This window comes from Dreissena polymorpha, chromosome 10 (genome assembly GCF_020536995.1).
Source record: "Dreissena polymorpha isolate Duluth1 chromosome 10, UMN_Dpol_1.0, whole genome shotgun sequence".
NCBI lineage: Eukaryota > Metazoa > Mollusca > Bivalvia > Myida > Dreissenidae > Dreissena > Dreissena polymorpha.
This window is the reverse complement of record NC_068364.1, coordinates 45,376,714-45,397,544: the sequence shown is the minus strand read 5'-3', so window position 1 is coordinate 45,397,544 and position 20,831 is coordinate 45,376,714. Positions and strand designations below refer to the sequence as shown.

Here is a 20,831-nt window from a genome sequence, read left to right as displayed (position 1 = left end):
GGACTAGCCGAGAGCATTTCGTTTCCAAAAGCATCGATGAGCAAAACTAATAAAAATGACATAACACTTATCTTTTGAACCCTTCTCGGATGAGTTCTGGAAAGAAAACGAATATTTGATCGGTTTACGACAAATGCGAACAAGGCAAGGGTGAAGATGCAAAAGCGCAACCCAAATGCAAGTAACTGTTAAAATATCGCGTCGTTTCACTAATTGAATTTCCGTGCGAAATTAGACACGGAAACTTATTTATGAATATGATAATTTTCTAAGCTAATCTTCAACGGTCAATCAATTAATATTGCGTATTTCATAGAACGTGTGTTCCGACAATCGCTTACTAGTATATAATTTATGTGTTCGTTTTGAAAACAGTTATACGAGGTCTCGTTTCAAACATTTGGAAATAAAATATTAATTTTAAGCGTCCTTGAACGGACTAATATATTAATATAATAATCTAAATCAATAAATGTCCAACTAAAATTTGTATAACTTTGTACCTATGTAAAAAAGAGGTTTTACATATTAAAAATGTCTTTTCTGTGATAAATATAAATTTTTTACTACCGTATTTTGTAAAATGTTATTAAACTGTTAAACAATTTCTCCTAACATGCATACAAGAATACACTTTACATTAAATAATTGTTGATAATTTTAACTAATGTGAAAACATATCATATTTTAAACAAATACTATTTCAGACGGTTTGCATAAAAGAAACGGCGAAAATATCCGGGAAAAGTATCCAAACAAAATATCACTATTCCAATTTTTCAATCAGCATAACGATTAAAACACTACATATATTATGCATTTGGCAATCTAAATTAGATCTAAGTTAAGCTATGCTAATAGCACATGTTTAAAGTGAGTAATGCGAACATAAAAATACCGGGTAAACGTTGATTTACACGAAATATTTTTAATACCTAGACCTGTGCATGCTTAAATGATGTGACGTCAATGCGCGCGTATCCATTTGTTAGCGTCCGACTGTTGCCTCGGATTTTGCCAACAAACTTCATCCAGCATGGACGCCACGTTGTCTATACCAAAAGTGTCCACAACAAATGAACATTCAGGTTTTAAATCCATTTTTCAAATGCTTCATAGGTTGCACCAAACACAAAGGGCCTCTTATATTGAATAAGAGATGGTATAGCATGACGAAGGCAATTTTTGCAAAGTTATTTACAACGTCAATATTCCCTTGGAACTGTTTTCTTTAATATCGAACTTCACAGTTACCCAATCAAAATAAATTGCATTGGGGCAATAAATCGTGAGGTCATTACACAATGAATTAATGTATAACAAATCGCTTGAATTAGCGTCATTGTTGTACATTATTTTGAAAATTCTTTATTACATGTAATTGTTCATGTTAAAAAATTATATTTAGTCTTCATAATTTTTTTATCTATACACATGATCATCAAAACAATCTAAACAATGCATAATATTTTTGTAGTAACTAAACTTCGAAAAATAGAAGTATTTAGATTAAATAAAAAAGTTAAATTTCTTGTATTTGATATAGAAAAATCACAACTAGTATATAATAAATATAAGGTGAAAATCCTGGTGTACAAACTTATTTTCAGATAATCAGGTTGAAAGAAAAATCATTGTGTGAAATAACATCATGGAAACATGCAACATATTAGTTTTCATATCTATAAAGGCAAAGCAAAAATTAATCAACAAACACAAAGAAGTCAGTTACTATGGATACACAAATGTATATGTCTTTGGCAACATTTTAAAATACAGAGATCTAGTAAACGTTCATACATATTGATACATGAATACTTTAGCGTCGCAATCAAGCAAAATAAGCGTTGAAAAGGGCATTTGCGGAGACTAGTATGTATGATATAGGTATTATATTTGAAGTAAACGGTGTATTTTATACGACCCTTGAAGTCTCCCCTCATGTTCATGAAAAATCTACAGCGTGTAGATATTTGATATGTTACTTAGAGACGAAAAATACGTTAAAAAATAATTAATAATTACGTCCAAAAAAATCAACGCGATTAAAGAATCTGACCACCCAGAAACATTCTGTACAGTAATTTACAATAACATGATTTGTAAAATAGCAGATACTCGGGAGTTTTTCGCCGTTCATTAGGTTTAATTTGTCCATATTATACACAAAGTAATCAGAAAGTGTCATATTAGAAAAATTACATAAATTTATAGTCGTGTTCATGCATTGAACAGTTATTATTTTTAATTAAATTGTACCAAGTGCATATTTAGCGTTTCCCTTTATATTATCACGAGAAAACACACATTTGCCCGCTAGTGTCCTATAAATTGACAAATAGCGACATTTCAGTGTACATAGACATAAAAACATTAAGGTGTGTATAAATAATTGCCACATTTTCTTCTATTAAAAGGTTACCTTTTGCTAACATAGGACATTTGAGTTATAATATTCTCAAAATCACAACCAACAAAGCGTAATATCTTGGTTTTATACCGCAAATATGTCACTTATACATGCAAATAATCCGCGGAGGGGTCTATAACCAAGCGTCGAAAATTTGTTATGCCAAACGCGATTGAAAACAAGGTTCAATGTATCATTCAAACTTAATTTCCAGACATATTTGAATTCGGAAAGTGTCGCGAAATGCAGACCGCAAGACTTAAACTAAACAGAACAATGACAAAATGGATGACAAGTGTTTTGTCACAATATGTATTTCCCTTGAATACAACAACTGCTATAAGAGCATTTATGATAAGCCTTGCTTGGCATTATACTTTCACACTTGGCTGGTGAAGGAAAATCAAATAAGAATATTATATGGTGTGATTTAAATGTCAAACTTATTTATTAATTCGAATTAATTATTGATTTAACACACAGTTTGTGATTGATATTAACACATTATTAATGGGTTACAGTAAAGGCTAAGTATGAATACAGCAAATAACATTTTTACGGTGTACCTGAAAATCTACAAAGACAAACACAACTCAACTGTTAACATTTATACCATTGCGGTTGCTTGTTTTCTCAAAAATCAATACATCATATTAAATGAAAATACGATCAAGTGAAATCTGCATATGGATTTTAAAAGTATATGTTATTCCTGTTTGTTTACAGGCAAAAAATTAATATTGTAATGTACTCTTTTATAGGTTGGAAACTGAATCTGTTAAACAAATAACAAGAACATGTTTTGGCATTTAGTAAGTAAGAAAAACATTCACACATGCACACAGCGGTTATTCAAATAATTTATAAATGCAAATGTCTACTGACTAGCATTAACTTGATATATGTACAGCAACATCTACATGTATTACCGATGAAAGATGAATAAAACACTGCCACAATCAGAATGGCGTCATCGGACAATGATGACATAGGCAACTAAAACCAGCGTTTTAACTAAATACTGAGTGCGCACGTGCATGTCTATCACCTATTACGTCATGCACTCTACACCTCTGTCTCGGAGAAACTGGAATGAATGACTCCATTCGGAATGCTTCTGTCGTGTTCGATCAGTTCGGTCAGCTGTTCGGTTAGATCCGCCTGCGTCTTTTCGCTAAGTATATGCTGTTGAGCCTTTAGTATTGCCAGAATCTTCCGCACCGTTAGTCATACGTTCGAGTTGTCGTCCGAGATTTGATTGGTCGTGTGCTTGAACATGGGTTATTTCGGTAGAAGTGCCAGAGCTGCACAATCAACTCCGACACCAACACGTCGTTCGCGTTCTTTCCGACTAGGCGTAACACGAAAATACCGTCCTGGCGTAAGTATTGTTCACAAAATTTTACCGCCATCTTTTTGTCCAGCTCCGACTTGTAGCAATCATTAACGCGCAGGAATTTCTTCATGTAGCGAATCCTATGCTGGCGGAAAATCATGATATACGCCCAGATGAGGAAGTTTGCCGTGCTGAGGACAGACACTGCCACTAACCAGAAACCAGACAAACATGAATATTTTCTCATTAAACAGGTTAATGGGCAGCACACATTGCACACTGTACAGTTGCACGTTCCGTAGCTGGCGAATGCTAAAATCACACATAGTCACGCGAGGAAGCGCGGGCTCTCCTCGAAATCCTCACCCCGCGAGAGTTTCCCCATTATCTCAAATCCGTACGCGTTATAGTTCGTACCCAAAAACTCGTTCAAGATGAACAACTGCCCCACGGCATTGGTCATGTAGAGCAGTTTGATAAACATGTAGATGGTCACTAAGTAGTTCCCGTAACGCTTGCCGCACACGATGCAACAGAACTTTGAGATCGTTTGGCGCAGGCGTATAAAGCAGCCTGAGCGATATTCGCGCGCATTCTCCAGCCACCGGTCCATGTAGCGTACAATATGGCGGATGGTTCGCTCCCGGTCTTCCGGTGAGATGTACTGCGTCTCGGCCGCCAGGGTGACGATTTTGTCAAGGTTTACCCCCGCCGACGCCGTCAGGATTCGCCACAATATACATGGTATCTGTGAAATGGGTAGGAACAAAATAGTTATGGACTTATTTTTTTACTCTCTAAAAGACTATACCTTCGATTTTAAAAGCATCTACGCATTAGATTTTTTTTTAATATTCCACATATTGAAAAATAATACGGACTATTTGAAAGCCGAATTTCTGATGATTATTATTTGTACATCCCGGGGAATGTAGGTCCTAGGTAGGGTCAGGTGTACATCCCGGGGAATGTAGGTCCTAGGTAGGGTCAGGTTTACACACGCATGTTATTTTATTTCGAAGCTCCGTACGTGCTTTAATTTGTTTCTCAATTAAACAATTTGGCGATATTTTATATGACGTGAAAAACTGGCATTTTTCTATATTGTACATGGTACCTTTCTACGATAAACGTAAGTTTTTAAAGAGATTCATGATCCAGGGACCCGTCTTATCAAAGATCGTACGACATTCCCACCTTGTGATGAAATTTTCAAAGCGCCATAAATACGTAACCGTCACATTTGTAATTACTTTTGTTGAACATTTCAATTCATTGTTAAAGCCTTTATATTTTAAGTTTTAAATATTTTTATCAGTTTTGCTACATTCGATAACATTCGCACATTATTTTTTTACAAGTAAAAACGTTGCGTTTCAAAAAGATTTATAATATTTCCGTCAACGGTCATTTTTTTAAAGGGAAGTAACTTGTGCATTGAACACAAACTGAACAAAAACAAAATCATTTGACCGACACACCTACCCAATTGTTTGGAGTAACAAGTAGAAACAAACATCTATTTAATGACTTATGGTTGCATTTAGGGATTATAAAGCGGTATTCGATATAATCATTCCTTTAACCATCAAAACACTCGAATAAAAGCCCATCCTGACTGCGACATGATATACTGGTATGACGTCGTGAGTCAGAGGCCGATCATGTGTTCAATACATTGTTTGGGTATCAAACGTTAGAAGATCCAGCTAAATGAACAATAGAAAACCCGCACGTATAATCATTGCGCGCTTAAAACAAGCACGAAGACTCTAAAACTGTAGAAGGATATTTAAATAAGTGGGACGTTATTAGTGGGAAGACACTATTAAAGCTTGACACCATTCACCTGGCACTCGTGAACTCCATGAACATAAATCACACGCTTGGGTTGTTTCCTATATGTGCATTAGGTTTTGTTCGTACACGAGTTTAATGTGATCAATAGTTAAGTTTGTTCGATACGCTTCATTCGAATTAGTCTGATGTCAGAAACTCCATTGTTTCATGCCTATGGCAGTTTAAAGTATGTTTTTCTAAACTTATTTGAAAATTATAACGCGATTTCTGAAAAGTTTTGATCAATTTTACAAAAAGGACAAAATTTGAGAAAACGTTGTTGAGGATTACTATTCAATCTTCAATACCAAATATAACACGTTTTATTTTTTTAATATTGTATATTAATGATATAAATATTATATAAAGATCTCAGTTGCCTAAGGAGCAACGCATGAAGTTATTTTTAATTTAGGATGATATAAAACGCACATTCACATCTTCATATTATTTAAGGAACAATTCCTGAAAATGTTCGTTGAAGAATGAAGGAGAACGCCTTCGGCAATTTGTGTACAAGTGCGGAAAGACAGACGGATAAACGCCCATAATGATTCCAGTATACCCAATGTACGTCTTGACGGGGATATAAATAAGCAGCGTCATATGTAAAAATGAACGTAATTTAGATATTGAAAATCAGTGGCATGTTACCACAACCCACCTTAAAAAGTAGCGCCTGGAACAACAAAATCATGGGCACCCACTGGTAATAGCCGATTTCCGTCTCCTTTTTCGTGTGCTCGTACTTTGGTATATCGCTGTCGAAGTGGACAAAGTATGTATTGGACACCCAGCAGACGTTGTTAGTGTAGTCAACCATCGCGTCCGTAAACTCGGCCGGGCACCAGCAGTGGATTGGTTCCCCCACATATTGTTTGGTGCTGTGGTAAAAACGGGAGCCAACATTAGCAAAACTATCAAATAAGGTGAGTTCTGGGAAAACTGGGCTTAATGTAGGTGCGTACAGTTTCGTTCCAGATTAGCCTGCGCAGTCCGAACGGCCTTATAAGGGACGACGCTTTTTGCTTTTATTTAAATTTCGTTTAACGGAACGGAAGTCTCTTCTAACCGAAACTCCAGTAAAGGCGGAAAGTGTCGTCCATGATTAGCCAGTGCGGACTTCACAGGCTTATATATATTGAACAACATTTTTCGCACATGCGTAAAGCCCGATTTTTCCGGAACGCGGCTCAAATAACTTGAAAGCCGTATGTTGTTTGTAAGCAGCCACCGCAAAGATAAAAACACTATATTGTTATGACTCTCACATATCGAGCTGTAATGCATTTACGTTTATTAAGTTCCAGAAAACTAACTTATCAACTATCACTATTGTCAGGTCTCGAAAGTCATTGGCATGTACCATAAGAATCCAAAATTGATCTCGAAAAGCTAATTGCAATTTGCTATGGTTTCCAAGTACGTGATAATAATGGAAAGTATGCAAAATTATATGTATTTCATAAAACTAAATAGAATAGAGAAGAGGATGAAACTAATTTAGGTATACTAATGTACGATGATTTCAACAAGCATGTACTTACAAGCGAATGTCCCAAACGGTGCACATCATTGAACCATAGCCTATACGACTCTTACGTACCTTAATATAACGGCTAAGATTATTATAACGGGGCTATGGAGGTGGTCAATATTTCGTAACACATGTACTTAACAGCATACACACGCGTTCTAATTGAGCTGGGGAGCCAATACAAAATTACTGTTTTCACATACGTACAAGAGCAAAGATTATGACATTATTCGTGATGAGGTCTCTATATACATGCATTATTTAACAGTCGGTCATTACCATTGCCGAATACCGGCAGTTATGAATCAAACGACCTGGCTTTATTTGGAGATGACGTTATTAAGGAATGTGAATAGATGTACAATCAAACGAGTGACTCAAATGTTTTCATCATACACTGGTAATAAAACAACGTACATGACAAGAATGAGGTATGAACACTTATATGATTCTCACAAAACAGCCTCTATGTGTGAATATGATGAAAATGAAACGATTAGTTTTGGCCTTGATTACTGAAATAATGCATACTTAACGAATTAATTTATTACCCCACATACTTTCCTTATCCTAGGAGACCAACGTACCTGATTATAAAGGTGAAGATGTTGAATATGATGGTGGTGTAAAGGCCAACTTACCTGACTAAAGTGGTGACTTACCTGACTATAATTGTGACGTACCTTACTAAAATGGTGACTTACCTGACTATAATTGTGACGTACATTGTGTGCTTTACTATAATAGTGAAGCTGATGAAGATGATGATGGTGTAGAGGTGGTGTAAAGGCCAACTTACCTGACTAGTGGTGACTTACCTGACTAAAATTGTGACGAACCTTACTATAGTGGTGACGTACCTGACTATTATTTGACGTACCTTACTATAATGGTGAAGATGATGAAGATGATAGTGGTGTAGAGGTGGTTGAGACGGTCTATCCAGTCGTCATCGTAGCGGCCTTTGAGCCGGGCGTAAGTTGCGAAGCTTCCCAATACACTGTCAAGCCTGAAACCAGCGAGGAATAATATTGTTGTTCAATGATAGTTTTATTAACAACTTTACTAGAAATACCGATAAAGAGAACACTTTTAAGAACATAAAATGGCCCAAGAAAGTGGAAAACTTCAAAAACACTGCCAAGCGAAAAACTAGTAAGAGGTATATGTAACATGTCTTCTTTGCAAGATAAAGATAAAACTTTGTTAGAGAGTTCGGATGGGAGGAAACAATTACGTACCAAGGAAGACAGAAACAATTGCGCAGCTTAAACGAAAACCAAGCTTAACCCATGTACGCCTAGCGTCTAGAAAAAAGGCCTTGGCAAACAGCGTAGACCCAGATGAGACGCCGCATGATGCGGCGTCTCCTCAGGGTCTGCGCTGTTTGCTTTAAGGAATTATGTAAGAAATATTCTAAATATAGAAATAAATAAACTACACGCCCCTAATTTTGGAAATAAATTCATCCAATTTAGAAGGATGGGAGAGTCCACTAGGCATATATGGACTAAAATTGGTAAGTTAGTGTAGGTCACCGAAAGACATTGTGAAAGACAAGACAATAGTTTTTTTTACATACTTGAGGAAGGTATATGCATATTAAACTTGTGTATGTGGCTTGCAGAATCAGAGCTAAAGCTATTGAAGTGACTATGTAACAGAGACAATGCATGTATTAGATATTTCAGTCGAGTCCAATCAACAAGCAATCACATCACCCTAAACAACAATAACTAACTAAATACAGCACGAGCATGCACGAAAAGATAATTAAACATAGAAAATACTGACTAAATAAATCGGTTAAATCTGTTGAACTGATATATTAAATTTATTCGAAACCAACATGACATTTAAACTGAGTAATTCGTAGCTATTCTTGCAACAGCGGTTCATACTGGCGAATGTTTTTTTTCTTATCACTAAGAAATTAATTGAGTGACGCATTCAATTCAAGGCAGAGTTAAGTGTGAGCTAATTGTGTGTAACTTTCATACAGTTTGTATTTTATTCACATCATTATGAAATAATTGTACGTATTTTTTATTTATTTTTATTTAAATATAATTACAGTAAGTGCAGTTAAGCAATAAAGTCGAACGACATGAGCACAATTATACAAATCTTTAAGGTTGTCATGATTTTGATTTTGATTTAGCTGAAGAATTGAAAATTAATCGACCGGTACATAGTCTTACAAAATGTATCGTGCGTTATTCAAGCATATCATTATACATATACATCACTGATGTCCTTTATTTTCAAAACTGACCAATGTTCACCTTCTTAATTTAATTTGTGTCCGAAGACTGACCCTGTTATTACCAGGGCTATTTCTACTTTGGACAATAAAGCCGGAACTCGTGCTACGAATTCCGAATGCAAACATAGATATTCATTTTGCCTAATCACATAGAATCGAGCGAGATCTATTGAATTATATTGAATTATACTCCGGCCAGAGCATCTAACCTTTAATTAAAAGACGCCATGAGAATACCACGTGGTTCGGATGTATTGGAACGCTCCGGATTAAATCAGTGGATGTAGCATGGGCCGGAATAGATAAGTTCTATCATAAGCTGCGTTCGAGAAAGTTTTACTGCGATGAGATTGAAAAAGTGGTGCATAGATATAATTTTAAATGATTGGCCTTTCAAATCGTGTTTGTTTTCCCCTTTTCCCGAATCACAACTCGAGCCTATTTATAGTTTTAACTGCCCTGTAAATTTGTAAAGGTATAACAGTTGCATGTTTTTATTTTAGCCATTGTTTACGCGATTGTTGCAAATAATTATTAATTGGCAATATTAATGATGACTTATATTCTCTTTGTTGGAATTAAAATTATATTTTTGGCAGTTTTTACGATGCCCTTGTAGCTTCTTATGTTTCTGATACTGAATTATATATGAGTCGTGTTCTGAGAAAACTGGGCATAATGCATGTGCGTAAAGTGTCGTCCCAGATTAGCCTGTGCAATCCGCACAGGCTAATCAGGGACGACACTTTGCGCTTTTATGACATTTTTCGTTTAAATGTAGTCTCTTCTTAGCAAAAATCCAATTAAGGCGGAGAGTGTCGTCCCTGATAAGTGTGTGTGGATTGCACAGGCTAATCTGGGACGACACTTTACGCACATACATTATGCCCAGTTTTCTCAGAACGCTGCTCATATAACTCTACTGCTGCTAATGAAACGGATCATAATCATCGTCTTCATCAGCATCATATCAGTATCAAAATCATCATCACGTCAAATAATCATCATTATTTGATATGACAACTTTGATGAGTCTTAAGTCATTGATTTATCGCCACAATTCATCAACCGTTTTACCGTCTGGATATATTTCTAATAAAGAACCAATATCTCAAAGGAATATTGATCTGTTGAGGCGTATTATCAAGCCAGCAGCGTTAGCTACAGAAAACCCTTAGCACTAATCAATAAAGGTACGAAAAACAGCAGGTACGAAATTGCCGTGTAATTTTCCAAATGTTTATAATAACAACGCTATAGCAACCATCGATTTGCAGCGCTCCGCTCGGATTGTAACAATGGTAATTAAATAATATTGTTTGCCGTTCGATAAATAACGCTCAGAATGCAGCCAGAATATATATTTTTATGAAGTATATCGTCGTAGAAAGATTAAAGATTAATTGATACCTCATTCGAACGAGGAAATATGTTTTTTCCAATACTATGGTTTTTCAATTTGGTTTATCGCGATGATTTATAGTCATAACGTATCAATCAACATGAAACCATTTCCCATGATATTTATTCGTCCTTATGTGGCACTGACCAAACTCTGACACGCTACTCTTTTACTTACTTCAATAAATAACAATCTCAATAGGGATCTGCATATTCGAAATATAGAAGATTCGCTTTTCTGAATAAATATAGTATTTTAGCGAATACTTCGATGTGAGGGAACCCTTTTTATGATGGATCTCTTTGGCTCTCCAGTAGTCTCTCTTTGTCTAGCAAGTAATATCCAGTTTCGCTACCACGTTGAAGATTGAGTGTATGGATGTAGCAGGTGGAGAAAACCATATTTAGCTTTAATTTTCTTGTATGGGCGGCTTGTGTAACATTTTAATTGGATACTTTAGGTCATAATACACTAAATAGTTTCCCTATATAATTCAATGTAAAAGCGACAACTTTGAGCGAAAATAAATGCAACATTTTGCACATAGAGACCCCCATAACCATACCTTTTCTTAAAGGCCATTCTAAGCGGAATCGATTTATGCAATAAAAAAGATATCTCATGTACAATGCAAGAAAGAACTTGACACAAATCAAAATCGACTGTTTTTGCAACTTTTTTTTTCGGCCGTTTCTTAGTGGAATGTAACCTTTTCTAGTGCAATGGTTTACTATAGTCTTCACGTGTATCATATTTCAGGGATTCAGTAGTGAACACCTATTTATGCCCTACCATTATCTCCGCAAGATAACACCCGAATAATGGTAAAAAGTGTAAAACATGCCTTCCTGTCAACTATGATATTTTTTAGAGAGTACAGCCCTACATGAAGCCATCATTTAGTGTATTGTAACCTATAAGACAATGTTTACTGTTAACATCGCGAAAAATAAGCACTTCTCGATACTTATAAACCTATTTTCTATGTGCATGCCAATTTTCAGACCGATCTTTCACGTAGAAATGCTTGAAAATGCATTTTATTATAACGCCTGATAAGCCATGTGGCGTTCGCGTTCGGAGCTTTGATTTATAACGGGCGTTCAGGCGTAAAACGATTACCCTAAATAATTACAATCGGTCAAAATACTGGTATATTGTTACAAGCTATGTAGAAAAAGAAGTAAACAACTATTAAAACGTGTTCATGAGCTCTTTCAGCACAAATGTTGCGATCTGAGATGCTCAAGACGAGTTTTTGTACGTTTTTTTTTCTTATTTTCCTCTGAAAACGTATTTTCTTCTTAACAACTCACGATGCTCCTTAACATTCGTGAAACAAACGCATTTATTCCGTGAAATTTGCCAAAACGCGTCATATCCCACTAAAAAAATGATGATTTTCTGTGAATACAGCTCCTTTGTGAATAGGCCTGGTTTTGCGTTTAGGTCATAATACACTAAATAGTTTCCCTATATAATTCAATGTAAAAGCAACAACTTTGAGCGAAAATAAATGCAACATTTTGCACATAGAGACCCCCATAACCATACCTTTTCTTAAAGGCCATTCTAAGCGGAATCGATTTATGCAATAAAAAAGATGTGTCATGTACAATGCAAGAAAGAACTTGACACAAATCAAAATCGACTGTTTTTGCAACTTTTTTTTTCGGCCGTTTCTTAGTGGAATGTAACCTTTTCTAGTGCAATGGTTTACTATAGTCTTCACGTGTATCATATTTCAGGGATTCAGTAGTGAACACCTATTTATGCCCTACCATTATCTCCGCAAGATAACACCCGAATAATGGTAAAAAGTGTAAAACATGCCTTCCTGTCAACTATGATATTTTTTTAGAGAGTACAGCCCTACATGAAGCCATCATTTAGTGTATTGTAACCTGTAGATATTGCAGATCCGCTCCTGCCCACACGTGTTTGCTGTGTATGCGCATGGTATAGTTAACCCATTTATGCCCAGTGGACTCCCCATCCTTCTAAATTGGATCAATTTATTTACAATATTAGGGGTGTCTAGTATATTTATATCTAAATTTAGAATATTTCTTACAGAAATTAAGCACACAGCACAGACTCTGATGAGACGCCGCATTATGCGGCGTTTCATCTGGGTCTACGCTGTTTGCCAAAGCCTTTTTCTAGACGCTAGGCATAAATAGGTTAAAATGTTATTTTTAGATATTTTGATATGGTGATATGCAATTCAGTTGAAATATGTTTAAAGTTTCGGGTTAAAAAAGTATATGCCATTTAGTTTATTAAAATTGGGTCTGTATGTCAATTTTCTTTGCACATGTTTGCCTGTTTTATTGTGTAATATTACATAATTCTTATATGTAACGGTATGTATAATGTACTTAAGCTCTTTCCTATGTCGACACGGTGTTTTTATACAAACTAATAAAATACTTCCTATTCCTGCTGATATTTAAGAATTGCCAAAAAAAGATATTAATATTGTCCCTTATGTTAGAATTGCCTTCATGTGTGTTAATAACATTATCAAGCTTTAAGTGATCTATGCATCAATAGCAATTAATAAAACGTTGATAATTAGTGCATGTATTCCAATAATGAATAAATATCAATATTTCAATGACTATCATGATTTATTCATCAACAGATCCAATAAACAATAATTATACCAAACGTGTTCATCGCAAACAAAGTTCTGACTACATGACCAAATTCGGCATGCGTTTTGTAATTATTGATTACTGAATATTAAACCATCAAATGGATCATAATGTGGGTCTCCTCACCACTAAGGTTTTGATTACATAATAGTTCTAAAATGTTTTAAAGTCGATCTGATACAATTATAATACAGTAACAGGTAAATGCAAAACATGATTAATGATTCATTTAATAAAAGTCAACCGTGTTTACATTTAACATGTATAATGTATCTAATAAATAATATATTGAAAATTAATACTGAACAAAACCAGAGTTATTGCTTAAATCGCGTTATTGAAGCAAATATCGTCCATTAGTTTAACGCATGTAATAGCATACTGAATCTTTATTTTATTTTTATATGTAGGTTTTTGTTGGTCAAGAAATGCATACTTTTCTCCAAAAGAATTTAACTTTTTCATTACTAAAACAAGAAACCGTCGGAGACGGGTGATGCTCCCCAAAGGTTTTTTGTCACAATATAGCACTATATATTCAGATAAAAGGAAACGTCTTGAGGGCACAGTAGTTGGGGGGACAATAATTTTTTTATATAAAATTTCAAAGGGCCATAACTCTGTGAAAAATCATCCGACCAGAACCGGCTGATAATATGCACATCTCCTCTTGGTAGTGAAGCTTCCCATACGGTTTCATTGAATTCCGGTCATTAGTTGCTGAGAAATAGCCCGGACAAGAATTGCACTATATGTACAGTTAAAATTTCAAAGGGCCATAACTTTGAAAAATCATCCGACCAGAACCCGCTGATAATATGCACATCTCCTCTTGGTAGTGAAGCTTCCCATAAAGTTTCATTGAATTCCGGTCATAAGTTGCTGAGAAATAGCCCGGACAAGAATTGCAGTATATGTACAGTTAATGGAAAATTTCAAAGGGCCATAACTCTGTGACAAATCATCCGACCAGAACCCGCTGATAATATGCACATCTCCTCTTGGTAGTAAAGCTTCCCATAAAGTTTCATTGAATTCCGGTCATTAGTTGCTGCGAAATAGCCCGGACAAAAATTGTGCACGGACGGACACACGGACGGACACACGGCAGGAACACACGGACGGACGGACAGATGAAGCGGCGACTTTATGCTCCCCCCAAAATGTATGGGGAGCATAAAAACTCCTGTGTATAATACATGTATACTTAATTCTATGATAAGGCACGTTATCGTTTCGTAAAATATTGAATTTCCTTCATAAATAACTCTTTCAAATTTAAAATGAATCGTCTATAAGCAATGCATACATCAACTTGTTTTAACTTGTAAACAACTTTGTTTTCATTTGAGGACAATCAGCAACAACTATTTATTTTCTTCCTGTATGTCCGGTCATCAATGCATGTCCGAACATTGGTCTACCGCGAGTAATTGCAAACAACGAGTTAACATTTTTTCAGAGGCCTGTCCAATTTGATGCACGAGCCATGACGGACGGATAGATTTCATTAACAATATCGCGGCGTTAAACTAACACAGTGATGAATTGAAAAGTCCCAAGACCGTCTCCGCGTTCAATTAAGCAGCCATTTTGATCACTCTCGCGGAATATCGCGAGATATTCCTGGCAGCGGCCGAAACGTGGAATAAGAACGGGTTTTCAATCATTTTTGTAATTACATCTTTTCACGTTTAGACCGTTATTGGATTAAGAAACACTCACTTTATATATTGGGCGCAGAATAATTCCGCTCACAGTCATCGCTACGTTGCAATATTCGGAGGAAGTGGTCTGGTAACATTTATATCGCTAAAAGGTCAAGTAAAAAGAATGCACAGGAAAAAATGGAAACATCAATACTACTTCTTCAAAAAAGAAAAACGTGATATGTTGAGGGTTTTGCCATTTTGGGAATCGAGACAACTATTTTATTAGCTGTATGAGTAATTTTCGGAGTTGTATCGTTTCATAATGATAAGTTGTTTCAGAAAATGACCATTGTTTATCCACCCAGTTACAACGCTTGAATTGCAATTAAAGGGAAAGATGAATTTAACGCTTTTTAGTCTATAGCAATTTTTTTTTTCAAACTTAGTGTACTAATACTAGCTATGATTTTAAAACATGACCAGTCATAGTTTACATAAAAAAAAAACACCACGACAGTTCACAAATCTCTAACTATATTTGTATAAAAAAACGTTCTATTTTGAGCATATTTCATTCCTAATCAATACGGAACGGACAGGACCTCAGCTGCCTTACAATTACTTCCCCATTATCAAGTGTACTTTGCTCTTGACATAAACATAACCTCCAAAGCATATACGAACTCATTATCGGGGCAATGTTTCTTTTCCGAGTAAAGTGTTTGAATTGGATGTGAATTAAGGGTAATATCAATATCCAACGATTGAATGGTAGTCGTAATGAATAAATTTTCTTATGCATGATTATTTTGCAATAAGAATACTATTTTGTAAGTCTTTGTCGCATAGTCAAATATGTTATTGTTAAATACCAACGAATCTTGGATAATCTACAACAACAATTCGCCACAATTTCCTTTACTCGCTTCAAACCCTTCGTAATATCATAACAAGCATTAAATTAGTGAATAAAAGAATTGAACAAATAATATGCTATATAAAAAGAATACTCTTCTTGGCATAATTTATATTGCGAAGGTTAAAAAACGGATAAAAAACAGCAACTATAGTTCCGTTAAAAAACTGCACGAGAGATTTGTTTTCATATCAAAACGATAAAGTAAATATTATTACAATTCCAACTTAACGTGAACACATGCATAATTAAACATTTGAACTTTAAAAAAATGTCATGAACTATTGTTTTGAGTTTTATATTCGCCATTAACCCATTTATGCCTTGCGTCTAGAAAAAAGGGCCTTTGCAAACAGCGTAGACCCATGATGCGGCGTCCCATCTGGGTCTGCGCTGTTTGCTTAAAGGAATTTCTGAAAAAAATATTCTAAATATAGAAATAAAAACACTAGACATCCCTAATTTTGGAAATAAATTGATCCAATTTACAATGATGGGAAAGTCCACTTGGCATAAATGGGTTAAGTACGATATTTTTCTACATATGTCCTAAAATCAATCTTATTCAATGTGTTAATATCTTTCAGCACTTTAACAAGCGTATGACAAATACTGACGCATCAAAAATTCAACTTCAATGCATCTTAACCCATTTATGCTTAGTAGACTCTCCCATCCTTCTCAATTGAGTCAATTTATTTCTTAAATTAGAGATGTCTAGTATATTTATTTCTATATTTAGAATATTTCTTACAGAAATTCCTTTAAGCAAACAGCGCAGACCCTGTGAGACGCCGCATCATGTGGCGTCTCATCTGGGTCTACGCTGTTTGCCAAGGCCCTTTTCTCTAGACGCTATGCATAAATGGGTTAACGAATAGTCGTTGTGTCTTTTCACAAAGACAATTTATTTATATGTATTGAAGTTTAAAACACCACAAATGCTACACATATCCTTCTATATATTTTAAGCGATATATAAAGCTCATTGATTGGCAGTTATATTGAACCTGTCGATCGCTTTCAACGTTCGATGAATGAAACGTACATAACAGGTAATATAATACATAATACACTCAGTGACCGAGGCCGTTTTAGCCCTTTAGTTTGAGTTACACACTATGTAAATTAGTTTAAATTACAGTAAGGTTACTCAGTTTCTCATTGCTAATTTAAGTTGCTTAATAAAAACATTTGATAACTTTTTGCCTATGAAGTCCTCAAACCAAATGTCATAGCAATCTGAAAAAGCATTCATTTATCGGAATTACAATAAAAAGTTACTGCAATGCTAACTTAAATTTTTCTAGATTCCGCGTTTAGAGCTCAACCAAGAATATCATCTTAATCTGCAGTTTATCATTTGTGAACACCGGGCCAAGTAAGTGAGTAATTTCAAAATCATAAAACCATAAAACCAGGATCAAACTGAACTCAAAATAACTATAATTAATAAATGGTTGATATCTTTATGGTTAATTTTCATCCCAAAACAACAATCAAAATTACAATTCATGAATTAAGTTTTGAGCCAATCTTTAAGCACAACAAACATTGATAATAATTTAAGAACAGTGAAGCGTGTTTTCTGTGCGGGATAAGTTAGAAACTTATCAATTGTATACTGCACATACATTATAGGCTATGAGCTTTTACAAGCTTTACTGCTGACTAAATGTTGCTGTTTTCTGTGCGAGATAAGCTAGAGCTTATTTGTGAACGTCTCTGTGATGAAACATCACAATTACTCAATAATCATAATGCTCACAAAAGAACGCTTTATACATTTTACTGGAAACTATGCGTAAATCGCACATGATTTCTCTCAGAACTGATGCTGTAGCGGTTAAATATAGCATTAAAACGTTGCAACAATTCGATTCAAATTTTAATTTTGTTCTTGCTGACCCGAAGGACAAATGGCTGCCCAAGACAAAGTGCAAGTTTCAAATGGTCCAAACAGCGACAAACAAACTATGAAGAAACGGACGCAATTCCAATTATAGCATCATGGATAATCATCTCTTACACAAAATAAAACTCACTACAAAAGAAATCATGTTACACCTTGCGGAGGAGTTTTTTCATACTTTTTTCATGTATACTCCGACAATGTCGGAAAAACAAACAAGGTATAAAAGTACAAGGTTAAACCAGAAACTAGAATTTTAGGATTTTAACGAAAAACAATCCAACAACCAAATTACGCCGATGTTTTTAACAAAACACACTCCTCTCAAAAATGAACTCAATTTAACTTTTTGTGAAGATGTTTGGCCGTAAAAAAGCAATGCGCAATTTCAGATGAACTCGGAAATGTATGTTTATAGTATCATTATACTGAAAGGCTATTTAGAAATAAAAGAAATCGGCGTAATATGGTGTTTTGTTGATCTCATTTATATTGGTGATTTGAACAGAATCCCTTTTCATTTTTCACGGATGTTGAAATGAGCCTTATATACATTTCCGGTTCCGGAAATCGCGCGCGTCTTATTTGCGACCGGTTTTCACACAGGTAATATCTTACCCCTCGATGCTAAGAATATCTAAATGATGTTGTAGCGTGTCGTCGTCATTATCCATTTGATCATATATCGACATATAAGCGAGTTCCTGTTCTATGTGACTCTCCTCGTCAGCTCCAAAGCCGCTTTGTCCGGGAGCTGAGGAGCGGCTGGTCATGGCCGCCTTTTGGGCGAGAGCCATAGCGGCGCTGACCTTAAGAGCGTTTATGGAGGATGACGGCTTCTTACTACTGGGCCTCGGCGCATTTGAGGCTGCTGCGCGTCCCTTAGCCCCTAATCTATTGCGCATCCCTTTGCGCATTTGGCGACGCATCCCCTGGCGTCCTTGGCGCGCCACTTTCGCCTTATGGCCGCCCTTCCGGCCGCCAGATCGCCGGTTACCGCCGCCGCCACTTTTGCGCGCCATACTCACGAACGAATTAGTTAACTACTGTCCATTCAGTTTATGGTGTATATGTAAACACCGCGTTTGTTTCCTTCGCGTTTGTGCGTCATACTCTCGATCATTTACTTTTCAGTCTAAATCATCACATTTAATATCAAAACAATTTGAACTATAAATCCAACGGCACGGAATATTGTTAGCAAATTTTGTGTTATACTTAGTCAAAATTTTCGATCACTGTACTTCGAAACCTTTATTGCTCAACAACCTCAACAATTCCTCGCGTAATGGCGCTTTTAAATTCAAATCATAATCATAAATGCGTTGTTTTTACATATTAATCCATGCTTTAAAGCTAGGTAAACTATTTTGTGCCTAGTGTACCAATTACTTTTCGTAAGAAGGTCTCGCGCATCAATACCATATTTTCAGACAAATGATATGACTTCAACGCCCTAATGATACACAATATGCATTTATCAAAGAAAAACATTATATCACGGGTCTCGAATTTGATTATCTAATTCTGGATTTTCGGCAGGGTAGGCGTATTTTCTTTCCGCGTCAATTGTTTTTTTCGCGCAGTATTTTCTTTCCAATTAATAAGTGCGGTGTTTGTTTACCTAGCGCGTCTTAAAGTAATTGTTGTTCACGTTTATTGATTGGGTTTTAAGCCTTTTGTTTCAAATATCTATATTTTCGTTCAAACAATAAGTTACAATAACCTTTTTTATCGACTAAGTGGGTTTTACAATTAGTCATAGTTTAAAATCGAATTCAACAATAACTAACTACACTTTACATAAGTCTGTATTTTGTCAATTTGCGCTAACGTCTTTTAAGGGACAGGTTCAATGATTTTCGCAATAAAAAAATTCAAATGAATTTACAATCTTAACTGTAATATTTGGAAAAAAAGTGTTGCATAGTTATAAGACTTCAAATTCAGATGAAAAGTATTGTTATGATTTGTTCAAACAAACATTGCATGTATACGTTTAAAAGGTTTCAAACGAAACGCGTGAACTTATAAAATAATATAAAACGCGTCCAACAATACTATAAATGTTAAATATCAAATAAGTTCAACATCCATCTTTAAAGACGATGTTTTTCTTGATAATTTTCCTTGTTAATTAAAGTTTTAGAGTTACCTACGACTCACCCAACTTTGGTAATATTGATTGTGTTGATCGCCGTTTACAAACTAGCCGCGCATTACGCATATAATAGCGGGCTATAGTGTCTCAATAGTCGAATTACGCATATAATAGCGGGCTATAGTGTCTCAATAGTCGCATTACGCATATAATAGCGGGCTATAGTGTCTCAATAGTCGCATTACGCATATAATAGCAGGCTATAGTGTCTCAATAGTCGCATTACGCATATAATAGCGGGCTATAGTGTCTCAATAGTCGCATTACGCATATAATAGCGGGCTATAGTGTCTCAATAGTCGCATTACGCATATAATAGCGGGCTATAGTGTCTTAATAGTCGCATTACGCATATAATAGTGGGCTATAGTGTCTCAATAGTTGCCCCCCCCCTCTCCCCGTAATGTATAACAGGAATGGGTCGTTTTATAAAAGTAATTGTTATTTATTTACAAAAAGCATGTACATGCTTTTGACTACGTGAATATGTTAGAAAATTCGCATGAATATATTTAATAATCGTGCCCTTAAAACCAATAACAGATGCCAAATTGTTTATAGTACGAAATGATGAAGCTATGGCCTATGTTAAATATAATTCTAAGAATTTAGGTTACCATTTAAAGTCGAGGCGACGAGCAAATCATATATGCCTTCACTTGTTCTTACGAAAGGCAAAATTGCAAAAATATCAGCGCAATGGCAGACTTTTCTTTTTTAAAATTGTCTCAATGTTAAGC

General features: G+C 35.4%; 1 pseudogene; it reads right to left on the bottom strand.

Annotated features, from left to right (window-relative positions):
• Window positions 1-2,809: 2,809 nt before the first annotated feature.
• Window positions 2,810-18,728, bottom strand: LOC127848423 (innexin unc-9-like; annotated as a pseudogene).
• Window positions 18,729-20,831: the final 2,103 nt, after the last annotated feature.